This window comes from Podarcis gaigeae, assembly GCF_964106915.1.
Source record: "Podarcis gaigeae genome assembly, chromosome: 4".
Taxonomy (NCBI): domain Eukaryota; kingdom Metazoa; phylum Chordata; class Lepidosauria; order Squamata; family Lacertidae; genus Podarcis; species Podarcis gaigeae.
This window is the reverse complement of record NC_139677.1, coordinates 31,953,127-31,966,540: the sequence shown is the minus strand read 5'-3', so window position 1 is coordinate 31,966,540 and position 13,414 is coordinate 31,953,127. Positions and strand designations below refer to the sequence as shown.

Below are 13,414 nucleotides of genomic sequence, written 5' to 3'. Positions count from 1 at the left end.
TGCCTTAAGACTCTTGCTTGCCAGCATCTGCTGAAGCTTTGCCACTGACCATCTTCTTCTGCAAAAGTGATGCCCTCTTTGGGTAAAAGGTAAAGGGACCCCTGACCATTAGGTCCAGTCGTGACCGACTCTGGGGTTGCGGCGCTCATCTCGCTTTATTGGCCGAGGGAGCCGGCATACACCTTCCGGGTCATGTGGCCAGCATGACTAAGCCGCTTCTGGCGAACCAGAGCAGTGCACGGAAACGCCGTTTACCTTCCCGGAGCAGTACCTATTTATCTACATGCACTTTGACGTGCTTTCAAACTGCTAGGTTGGCAGGAGCGGGGACTGAGCAACGGGAGCTCACCCCATTGCAGGGATTTGAACCACCGACCTTATGATCAGCAAGTCCTAGCCTCTGTGGTTTAACTCCCAGTGCCACCCGCATCCCTCTCCTCTTTGGGTAGCCCGCTACAAAACAACAGGGACTTATATTTGTCTGTTCTCACTTATCCCCTACATATTAACCGTATAACAGACACTCTACTGGTGCTTCTATATTTCTATAAAATCTTTAAAACCTCTCTATTGGGCATAATATTGAGTTGGAAGCGTGGATAAAATTATGGAAGGAGGGTTTGAGATTTACTGGATGTACGGCTTTGAAGGCGAATGTATTAAAAATTATGTATAGATAGCATTTAACGCCAACAAAACTGGCTAAAATGTATAGAAAGAGAGATAGAAGATGTTGGAAATGTAAAGAAGTAGATGGTGATTATTTTCATATGTGGTGGACCTGTGACACGGTTAAAAAATTTTGGGAATCAGTCTACAATGAACTTAAAAAGATATTTAGGTACACCTTTCCCAAAAGACCAGAAGCTTTTTTGCTAGGTCTAATGAGAACGGAGATTAAAACAAAAGATCAGAATTTGTTTATGTATGCCACAGCCACTGCAAGAACCCCACTGGCCCAAAAATGGGAAACACAAGCTATACCAACCATTCAGGAGTGGCAGGTGAAGATAACAGATTTTGCAGAACTTGCCAAATTGACAGGGAGGATCCGGGACCAAGAAGACCAGAGATACAAGAACAATACTTAAAGGAGAACTGTAAAAACTTAAAGACACTAGCAGGACTGGAATAATACCTTCAGTGTAAAATAGTAGAGATACACGAATAATATACATGATAAGAATGTGATAAATATACCAACTGTAGGGAGGGAAGTCAAGACTCGGCAGAGTCAAAGGGAATATATTGTGATATTAAGGACTGTTGGAAAAAAGAATATTTAAAGAAAATAACAAAAAATTACTTGAAAAAAATAAAAAATAAAACTTCTCTATTGTACTTTTAAAAAACTGTGTGAGGGGCTTTGAAAGCCATATCTCTTTAGCATCACAGCAACCCTATGAAAGGGGCCACAATCGTTCACATAGCTGAAAGGGTTGTCACCCATTTATACAGATGAAGCAACAATAACATGCAATCCACTGGATACTGAGGTGCTAGGATTTGCAACCTGGATACTATCGGGGGCTGTCCAGTCATTTTTGTTTGTTTGTTGTTGTTTTTTAAGCAACTTGAATGCATATTGCTGTTCATGGGAGGAAGGTGGTAGTTGACTGGAACCAAAATACCTGTAATGAAACCCAGAGTCAAGTCACTCAGGCTAGCCTAGAAGTTTTATTTCCATGCTTGCATCTCCTGTGATAGTGTCACAAACCCATGTGTTCAAAGTTTGGCCTTGAAAATATTCCACTTCCATGTCATGTCATGTCCACTGCATGCCATTGTATAGGAGCGCCTTATAAATACAAAACCTGGAGCATTAAACCAGGGAGCGGACTTTTTCATTTCAGTGCTCTGATCTGAGGTGATTGTTGCTTTCATCTCCATCAGTTTTCTCAGTTTTTAGCCAGGCATCTTCTTTGTCCCACTTCCTTTGCCAACCATACTTCAGCCTGACTTCTGAGGCCACCTTCTTCATAGCACACAAGCCCTTAACGTTGACACGTATCCCTGGTTTGATATTAGATTTTTCTCAGAACCCCTCTTGTCTCAATTTCCAGCCTTTGTTCATGATCTTCCAGTGATATCCCTCCATCCCACCCCAGACAGTTTAGGATGTTCAGGAATTGGAATATTGCACCAGGTTAGCCAATTAGTGTTCGCCTGTCAGCGTCAAAGACTTCCTTGAAACAAACTTAATCTAAAATAGATACTAAATAACATCGCACCCTCTCTTTTGTTCCCAAACCCACTGTGTTGTTGGTATTTTTACTTTTACAGAGAGGTGAATTGGAAGCTTCATAGTATAGCTGGCATCTTCTCAGGAAAACTATGAGGAAAATTATGTTGTTTTCACAACTGGTATAAACTGAATATTTAATGTGAAGCTTATGCCAGGCCAATGAGAAGCCCAAATCCTGCAACGTTGGACATGTAAATCTTATAGGTAAACACTTCGATATTCTTTGTTCATAGTGATAAAGTACCAGTCTCTTCTGTGCATGTTGTTTTGCCTCTGTGTTTCTGGGGCACACACACTTTTCACTTTTGCGGCCATATTTATTTCTATCTTGCTGAGGTAATTAAATACAAGTACGGTAAGTGTAAATTGACATGGGCTGAAGTATATCCAAACTCCGTGAGCATTCAAGCATGATGACCGTGGAGTTTATTTTTATTTATTTTATTAAATTTCTATACAGCCATCCATCCAAGGATCACAGGGTGTTTTACAATATTAAACACAAAAATACATAGCACAGTAACAAACAATAGCAATGCCACCACCACCCCAGTTGCTATCAGTTCACAGTCATCTTGAGACATCATGACTTCAGTGGCCACCCCCTCATGTCCTCCTTAACTCTGGGAAGACAGAAGTACCGAGGAAACTCCCTGCCAGTGCATGAAAGACTTAAAAGCAGAGATGGGGGAGAAATTTGTTTCAGTTAGCATTTAAATTTGAATCTACCTAATTCAAACTTTAAACAAAAAATCACAAACCTACACGGAGAACGGAAGAATGGAAAATGAACAACTGGGAGAAACCAAGGGTGGTGCTCAACTAACTTTTATTCAAAGTAGACCCATTAAAATTACTGGATCTGACTCGGTCATATTCATTAATTTCATTGTGTCTGCTCAGGGTATAGTATAAGTTAGTAGACTCCCATCTGAAAACTGAAAGAGGTTCATGAAGCTTGCAGTCCATGAAGGATAGGGAGGTGTGAAATGGCACAACCAAACTTTTGCTGTCATGTAAAATGGACCCTGAAAGAGAAGGGCATTTCTTCACAATAACCACCAACTAGGAATGGGGGACAATACCTAGTTCACACTTCCCCCAAACAATATGCAGATTGAAACACATCTATCCTTCAAAATTTGCACATCTGATTTTTGTGACGCAGTTCTCCAACCAAGTTGTGTGTATGAAAATGCATATTAATCTGATTAATTAAAAAATGCAAACTAATGATGAACTGAAGACGGGGGGAAAAAATATGAGAAGCTGAAATTAAGAGACTTTGCCATCTCTACCACCAACCCATAATCTTCCCCCTCAAATCCACAGAAAAGCAGAGACTATTTTCAAAATAACTATGCACCAAACACTTGGTAACAGATCTTCTTCACAAGCCATTCTTCATAAATTCCACGAATTCTTCTGCTGGGTCATCTGCAGGAAAGGAACCCTCAGTGAACTTTCCTGGAATAACCTCAAGCTGAGATGTAGAAGGAAAGCAGAGAGTTGGCTCAAGCTATTAAATATATTCTAAAACCTTTAGAAGATGATTGAGAAGGAGATATGAATATTTCAGCGTTAACACCTTAAGTAACACTAATCGTTAGAATTAAAAAGGTCATGCCAGAAGAAAATTAATGCTCAAAAATAGGCCAGTGTGCCAATGACAATATGTTGCTTATTACTGAGTTTTTGTTGCTCTTGCTGCTGCCTTTTCCCCTGTGGTGAACAGCCAAGTCTCATGGTAATGTATCAGAATAGCACAGGAATGGAAATAGCACTCTAGAAAGGATCTCTGATCTGCAGGCGTCCACATGGGTGTAATTTTGAGGCATCCTTGAACACAGTTCTGCCTCTCCCAGCCACATATGAGAGGGTACCTGAGCTCAAACTGGAAAAAGCAACAAATGCCAATGAACTTGTAGGAAGCTACATTGGACTTAAGGCATTTGCACAGCAGGACTGTGGTTGAGAGCACATCCTTTGAATTAGGCTCCAGCTTCAGTCCCTGGCATCTTCCACTGAAAGTTTTAGCTCCCCAAAGGAACTCTAACCACAAAGGATTAAGCAGACAAAAAAAAAATAGTAGAAAAAAGTACTATATCTACAACGTAATGGATTAAGGAAAGAGAAAAAACCATGTAGAAACGGGGTGATATGCAACAATATTATGCTTGGAGCAGACCCAGGGGAAACCAATGGCTGCTTTTTTGTATTGCTGTGTTTTGAGATTTTTATTACTGTTCTTAACTGATTTCAGTGTAAATCAATTTGGGTTGTTTTGTAAGAAAAGCTACTAAACAACAACAACAACGGTGATGATGGCTACATTCTACTTCTCCAGTCTAAGGCAGTGTGCCTTTGTATACCAGTTGTTGTGAATCACAGTTGCGGTGCCTGCTGTCGCATTCAAGTTCTGTTTGCGGTGTTCCCAAAAGCACCTGCTTGTTCTGGACTGGATGAGCCCTTGGCCTGATCCAGCAGGGCTCATTTTTGTCCTTGTGGACTTAAGGAAATTTAATCCATTTATTTCATGGGGTCTACTCTGAGTACAACTGAGCAGGATATAACTCCAGGAAGTGTGCAGTAGCTAAAAGGTAGAGAACATTTGTGTGACATTGTGCTGAAGTTGCTCTTACTGGCAAATTGATCCAGAAGGAGTGATTTCTGAGCCCAGGTCAGGAATTCTACATTAGAATACAAAAAAAAAAAAAAAAGCCAACACCTCTGTTGCAGCTGATGTTTTAAGTTTCAGGTGTTCTTGAAAAATTCAAGGATTTGAAGAAGGAAGACAGCACCTTCTCAGTGAAAGGCAGAAAATCTCAGAATCAGTGCCAGGGTCATGCCAGATCTATGAAGCTACTTTCTTTTTGCATATCACAACTTCTGTTCCACTATGTTTTATTTCATTTATTTTTAGATTGGGGGTATTTGCTGCACTCTTTCCTTGGAGTTTTCAAAGCATGTTCCACTACCAACTGGCAAAACTGTGTGACCGCTCAACTCATATAGGGAACATAGCAAATAGGGATGCTTGATAAGTAAGGTGGAAACAAACTTGGATTGTGGGGAGCTACCAGAATTCAAAAATATGAAAACACCCATGCAAAAGAATGTGTTAATCGTACTGCATATTTTGCAAAGCCATGCATTTTAGCAAACTTATATGCAGACAGTTCATAACAATCTGCTCTGTAGCAACAGAATTTGACTTGAAAACACAGACAGAAGAGAAAGATGGAAATTTGTCCACCCTTAATGGCAAACACATTTTACTGAAATTAAGTCCTAAGAGTTCAGATGAAGGCATGCTTGCAGCAAGCCCTGCAGTTGCCTCCTTTCCAAAACTGACAGTCCGGATGACTTGTGAATTTGAGGCTTGTGTTTTGCAGGGCTTTTCAAATTTGGCTCTGTTTTTGCAGCTATTTGGGAAATTTAAGTAATTGTTCTGAGTAGCTAAGCAAGCTTTTTTGGGAGTACGGAACATTTTCAGCCGCTCCTAGAATTGCACCTTCCTCTTGCACCAAAGGGGTTGCCTTGCTGATCTGACACTGTGGACAGGTCTGATATTAATTTCATATTGCTTGGAAAAGATGGATATATAGCCCAAAAGTGATTGGAAACAATTGTTGGTGGTGAAAGTGGATAGGTTCAAATCTGAATGATTAAGACACTCCTTGCAAGCTTGAATTTTCTGTCCAAGCGAAGTTTTCAGAGCTCAGATTTCATTTTGAATCGTCTGGAAGCAAATGTCCGTGATATGGGACATTGAAACATCTAGGTTGTAATGCTAGATGCTGAAAGCTACCGTACTTTGATGCTGATAGATGCTCATAGCTACTTTGATGTTAGGAATGATGCTTAGTCACTTAACTATCAAACAAGTGCTTGCGCCAGAGATATCTTTATTCCCATCTAGCACTGTCACTTGTTACATGAACATAGTTGCTATCTACTAAAATGCAACATGGCCTGGTATTTATGCAATCTGGAAACAACGCTGAATTGTCCTTAACAATGCATTTTTCCTCTGTGGAGCCACATTATTTAAAAGAGTTTAAGCGAGTTTGTGCTTCTCTCCCCTGCCTTTCCAGCCCCTGGGGGAAAAAAAGAAAGATAATAGTTTGACTTTGTTTTACTCTATCAGTTTGCAGACAACAGCTCTGTTACTTGTGAAAATTTAGCCACATTAGTCCAGTGACCAGGCCTTGACTTTATTTATTTATTTTAAGCATTGCAGCATAAATGCATATGCAAAATAAATGCATTCACAGTAAGGCCTCCTGGCATTTTCCTCTACTTTTTTCTCAGGAGCTGTATGCTATTACAGCCAGGGAGCTTTGGAAGGGAAAAAATGGTCTTCTGTGTTGTTTTATAGTCCTCTTGCATTAGTCAGTTCTTCTAATAAATCAGATACAAGTTGTGACACGTTGCTAATTCGATCACTAATAACCTGCTCAAATTGCAAATCTATGTCAGCAGGTTGGTGTTGATTAAGTTGTAGTCCTCACTAACATATTGTTTTAAATGACTGATAATTTTTATTTGCTGCTGCGATAGGCTGCCTGGTCTATTCTCTCTCTCTCTCTCTCTCTCTCTCTCTCTCTCTCTCTCTCTCTCTCTTGTAAGCTTAGAAATTACACAAATGCCCCAGAGGTGGTCTGCTGTAGGCCTTTCATTTTCTGTGTTGTTGCAAATAGAGCCGGTAGCCACTAGAGGGGAGGAGACTGCTGGCTTTCCCCAAGCGCTTCCACCGTGGAGCATGAAGGTGAAGAAGCTGTCACAGAACCGGTTGCCCAAGAAAAAGCTTTTAAAAGATGGTGGGATGAAGGTTAGTACAGAAAAAAGGTGTTTTTTTTCCTTAACGTGTGCAGTTATTCCTTTCTCTTAACATAGGATCTTTTAAAATATCTCCTAACCTAGTGAAGCAACATCTCCAGTCATGAAAAATGCTCTCTGCGAAAAAATGCTTTAAATATAGAAAGAGATATTTCAGTGCGTCCATGTTTGTTTGTTTCTTCGTACATATAAAAGATTAAACTGAAGAGTTGCTTAACAGGCTGTAATGTTTGGAATTTGATAGGAAATGAGAACTCTTTCCCAACTGTTCAGTTATAGCCTCACTTCCCTTCACCCAGAGGAGGGGGGAGAGTTTTGAAGCTGTGGAGAAGTAATAACTACTTCAGCCTGGTGAAAACTTCACTGCCTTTCTCAGGATCCCTATTAATCTTCTACCCTGTGGTACACAAGACCTCTCTAATGCAGTACTCTTAATTTTGTCTTTGCCTCATGCTTATAGATAATTGATCGGCGGTTTGACCTTTTATGTGTTTATTTGTGAAAAAGAAGAATGCTATTCGTCGCATTGTTAAAGAGCTATAATGTAGAACTGTGGCTTGTTACATTTACTCTCCTGAGTGTAATTGCACTAAGATCATTCAGTTTCCATTTGGAAAGCCAGTGGCAATTACTGGAATACAATGTATCATGCGTTTGCTCACTGGATATAAAACGTATATACTAATTCGCAATAAAATGTAACAGCTGTCAGTGCATTTTCTGCTCTGTTACTTCAATAAATTGGAACTCTGACTAGAAAATGGGAATATTGCATTTTTACACACTCCGTAATGTGTTTGCTTTTTGCAAATACAATTTATTTTTTTCTTGGAATGAAGAGGGGGGGAAACCAAACACCCCACGTAGCTTTGTTATTACTGCTAGTGGATAAATATTCTTATATCAGAATGAATTACATATAGAATCTGTAAAGAAGTGATAATATTTCCTGTATTTTACTGCACCCTGTCTCCAGTAAACAATATGCACTTAACCAACTTCTGTCATATGTTAGGTTTATCTTGTTTATATTGTAGTGGCAGAGTGTGTGTGTATGGGGGGGGGGGCTTATTTTACCATACTTTCACAGGTGTTGTGAATAGCTAGTTACCATTTATTACATGATGCTATTATGTGTGAGTGCACACTTAATAAGTACAATTCTTTAATGAAATAAAATCGTTGAGGACTTCTCTCTCTCTGTGTGTATATGTGTGTGTGTACATGCATTGCCACACATATATGTATATGCAAATCCTTCTGCAAGCTAGCTAACGAGAATTCTTGATACTCTTTTTTTAAAAAAGAGACTCTTGAGTTTTGTTTAAAATAAAATTCCTGCACATTTGTGTGATTTTGTTACTGGAGGTCAGACTTTTCACAGATAATTAGCCTTTTACACACTGTGAAATCAACCTGCATTGGTTTATTTGGCTAGACTCTTTGCTTCTGTTCTTTATTTCCCAGAAGGTTAACATGCTGAAAATCTAGCTGCAAGCTCAGAGTACTGTCTCTTTGTGTTGTTAATTATCCCGTTGCATAATTATTAATATCAGGAGCAGGAAGAGGAAACAAGTATACCAAATAGTCGTGAATGCTAGTGTTCTGGCAGGAAGCAAGCCTTGCATTAATAAAATGTGCCTCTGCCAATATCAGAGAAGATAGGGAGTGTTCCTTGTTAAGGATCATTTATTAACTGAGATCATCTTTTAGTTCGCCTTGGGGTAATGACTAATGTCAATGGCAAATTTCACAGTTGTCTAGAGAAATGAATTAAATTTGTAATAAAAAGCCCTTCGGCTTGTAGTACATGTTCATTTATTGGAGTAGTTGAACTAGGAGAACTGTAAGGCAACCGAGAACATCGGCTTAATTTTCCTTACATATAATAGTGACCTTTCGCTCTGTGTTGGGAAAAGTTGCCTATTATAGGCGGGTGAGTTAAATGAGAAGTTCTCTCAAATGCAAGATCAACTAAGTAACTGTGGTTACGTTAAACAACCCTTGAGCTTGAGAGATTTTTTTTTTTGGCAGGGACAAGATCCTCCTCTGTGTACATTTCTTCTCCTTTTTAAGCCTTTGCTGAGGTGGTTTTGAGATCGGGCCAGGCCTAGGAAGATCCTAGAGGCATGTAGAAAAAAGTTGCCAGTATTGATTAGCTATCCTTTGCCCTGTGGTGATCTCCTTCTCTCTATCTCTGTCTCTTTCTCTCATAGATTCTATGTTACAGCATAGTTGAGGGTTGAAACCTTTACTGCCTCACAATAATATATACCAAAAGGCTATTTGATTGACTGGAGGCTTACTTCTGAGTAGACATGTATAGGAATGCATTGTAAATGAAGACATTACATTCATCCTGCGTAACAAGATCATTCGGACCTATGGCAATTCTTTAAGGTTGTGAGATTGTGAGTGATGCCTGACACACTTTCCTGGAATCACATGACTGTAAAGGGAACTTAGAGTTATCCTTTTAAGTACATATAGATAATCTATTGATCCCCCCCCCCCAAAAAAAAATAAAGATAGGAAGGAATTTATTTGTATGAATGTCAACCCTCAGAGAGATTATGGGCACAATGATTTGTTATGATCAAGATCCAAGCCATCTTTATATGTATTTTGGTAACTTTATAAAAAAGCTTGAAAGTACAATCCTAAGTATCACCTGAAGAATGTGAAGCACCAGTTGAGTCTATTAATTTATTTAACTCGAGTGACACCAAATAAAGGTGAATGGAAATTGATAAGTGTTGTTTTTTTAAAAAAGAAAAATGCATTTCTATAATGCAACAGTGATGCAGAAAGGTCATATTTATTAACTATGCAAGTATATTCATTGGTTTCCCCCACCCCATCTTTCTATAAAATCCAGATCATTTATGAAAGATGTTGGACCCCACTTGATTTTGCACTTTTCTGAAGACATGAAATAACATTAGTTTTCCCACATTTTATGAGACCCAAAAGAGTCTCAAGTTTTGCACCCAGATTTATTAAGCCAAAGATTAAGTAAAGCATAATAGGCTGCACAAAGAAGGAAGGGTTTGCACAGATAATGTCTACAAATAAATGGAATGTGTTGCTTACATTAAGTTGCAGTGACTTTTCTGGAAGGAATTGGTTTGCTGTGATCAAATCAGAAAGGGATCAACTGATATATATATATATATATATATATATATATATATATATATAGTCCATCTTGTGATTCATGTACTTACTAGATTTTCAAAAACATCTTTTAAAATGAATTTTAATGGTTTTATTGCAGACCTAATGGTTTACAGAAGACTAATCTTTTTAATCTTTTACAGGATAAAGTTCATTGTTAATGTAACTTACCTTTAAAAGAAAACACAAGGAGAATTTTACTTTTCTGAATCATTGGGGGGACTTTTTGAATTGAGCACCTGAAGAGAAATAGGCTCATGTGTTTAAAAAGAACAGAAAATATTTGGTGTTGTGAAAGGGTCATATATCTATACCTTTATGAGACTTGGCAACAGACCCAGGAAAAAAGAAAACATATTAGGATGCCAACCTGGGTATGCTTACAGAGCAATAATTTCCAGTGGCCTCAACAGGATGTGCCTGCATGTCATTCCTTAAGCTTAGAGGGTCACTGCATTATAAGCCTCTAAAACGAAACCCAAACTGGATTAATGGTCCACATGATCATTAATATTTAATTCAAAAATTTCTTCTAATGTATTCCATGTTTGACTAACCAGAAATGCATTCTGAGTACTTCCCCTCCCCCATTCTTTCCAGAATGGAAATCCCATACGCTCTCCTTTCAGAATGAATTCTCATAAATTTCCATCCTCAGCAGTGGTGAATTTCGTACACTTGAGTCTCACATCCTTGTGTTGCCTAAAACAGAGAATGCTCTTAAAAATATATCTGAGATTATGTAATTTTACAATATTGCCTAATTTTGGAAAACACAAAAACCAAAATCAATCACAGCATCATTCACTGAAAATAAATCTTTTATTCTTTCTAGATTTTAAAATAAGCCTCCATATGTGTCTTCAAGAATATACGTCAGTATGTCTGACAGGGATGTGAGCTTTTTGTTTACTTTTTTAACAGACGAAAAACACACATACAGCCAATGCTTCCTTTCCCCAACTCTCTCTGGTAGTTGTGTATCTGTTCCACTGACCCTAAACACGTTTGTGTTTGGATCCTGTTTGTCTAAATAAACTTATTTCCTGGCGTATAGTTTTTAGCCTTAGAGCCCTCTCTTTCTTTTTCTTTTGCAATCCCTGAAATGCTTTATTTGAGGGGGTGGAGGGGGAAAATAAAGCTGGAAAATGCATTTGATCGACATGCATGTGTGCACCTCTTTACTTATAACCGTGGCACACAATTAATATTAATTTTATGGCATGCAGAAGGCATATTCAAGAGGTTATAAGCATGCTGAGACTTCTTGCAGTACAAGACCAGTAATCTGCTGAAGTTCTTAGTTCTGTTACATCATCTTAAATTCAGTGCAAGTTGTGAGTAGTGGTACCTAACACCTGTCATTCATCTGTTTATCTGAGTCATATATCGATTTTGCTGATAGCCAGTTTTGAGCGATGCCATAGTGCAGTCCTCAGAAAATATTGAGTTCATATTTTATTTCAGCGGGTGTAACTGTTCCTTTTTGGCATGAATAGAAAAAAATTATATTGATTTCAAACAAGCAAGAATCTGAGTTGCAGCTCTTTTGTATTATGGAATGGTAGATATCATTTAAGGGATCTAAAGAACCTGGAAGACCATTAGACAGACACTGAGTCTAAGTGGGCCCGTTAGATCATCGTTTACTCCTCTCGATCTGGGCGAAATTGTAACTGACAGCGTAGACTTGAATACTTTGTCCTTTCCAATTTTTAGTGTCATTTGTTGATGTCTGAAAAATCTGGCCGTGAAAGCAAAATTGGGCATTTATATTGTGGCAACACCATGGTCAAAATGAGCTTTCACCTCTCCTCCATCTCCCAATTTTCACACACTTTTATAGATAAAAATGCCATGCACCTTGTGTGGAAATTGCTCGTTTTTCAGAACATTTCCCATAAAGAATCCATATGTACAGTATCAAGCCATGAATGAAAGCAAAGTGGGTGGAGCTGTCCCAAATGATCCTCTCCCTCCATCCCTCTACACACACACCCCCCGTGCTGGTATACAATTCCCATTTATTCAGAGAGAGGCAGTTTTAGAAATGTTTTGAAAAATGCAGATGTGCAATGCATTCTTAATAAGAACAGGAATAGAGTTTGCACTCCCCTTTTAACCACTCTCTCACCTCGGCCCTTTTCAGCATGTAACCTTATTCTCTGTGGTATTACTTGGATGGAAACCAATTAGGGAACTGCTCAGACAATATAAATGCATACAGATTAGTACAGATTGAACAGTACCATTGCCAACTAATCATACAGTATATAAAGCCTTAAACAATATAGATATTAGGGAGTGATGGGGAACCGGATTTATATTGTCAGAAAACTGAGCACAAAAATGCAAGCTGTACAAACTATTTATTTAAGTAATAAATAAAGTATGGGTCTGTTTTCCTTGTTTGCTCTGTGGCAATCTTCCCATAAGTAACCAACTTTGCATTCTGCATTGCTTAATATTTCTACAGCTATTTTTCTCTGCCTTTTTGTGTGTCTGTGTGTGTGGTGAGGAATCACTTTTGTTCTTTTTTTTAAAGTGCCTGTCTATTTCTTGATTCAGACATTATGTTTCTGGCATGGTATGTTGGTGTTGGAGTGTGTGTGTGTGTGTGTGTGGTTGCATTCCCTGTCTATCATTGCAAAAATGTTACCAGATGTGGTCTTCTTCCGTGTCCAAATCCTACTACTGATGTGGGCTTTCATTCTCATATCGTACTGACATGTTGTAACTGTCATATGTTTGGTATTGTGGCAAGAAAAGACACATTTTATGGCTTATGTGGTCTTCCAAGGTGTTTCTGAGTTTGGTAAGAGTGGCATGCCCTATGTATTTTTCTAAATCGCTTTTCGTGTGTGCAATTGACTAAAGTCAGTTATGATGCATTTTTGCAGCAGGAGTCTGAAGTTGTTTTGGTGGGGAAGCAAACACATGCATGCATGAGCATTGCAGGTAGCTCTTTCTATATGCATGCAACAACACTGGATCAAAATAATACATACTTGTAATTGGGCCACTGCTACAAGCTCCTAGCACCATGGGGCAGTTTGCAAACAAACCACATGATAGCACCTCTTTGGTCTTTTCCATCCTCACATTTCATCTACTTCACATCAGTGACTGTATGTACGTCTCCCTATGTTT

The 13,414-nt window shown here is 38.7% G+C and overlaps 1 long non-coding RNA gene across 1 annotated transcript in view; it reads left to right on the top strand.

Moving 5' to 3' along the window:
- Nucleotides 1-6,834: 6,834 nt before the first annotated feature.
- LOC310843135 overlaps nt 6,835-13,414 on the top strand; it is a 45,047-nt gene continuing 38,467 nt past the window's right edge. Inside the window, exon 1 of the long non-coding RNA XR_014563518.1 lies at nt 6,835-7,079. This is a non-coding gene — a long non-coding RNA (uncharacterized lncRNA). The remainder of the gene's footprint in view (nt 7,080-13,414) is intronic.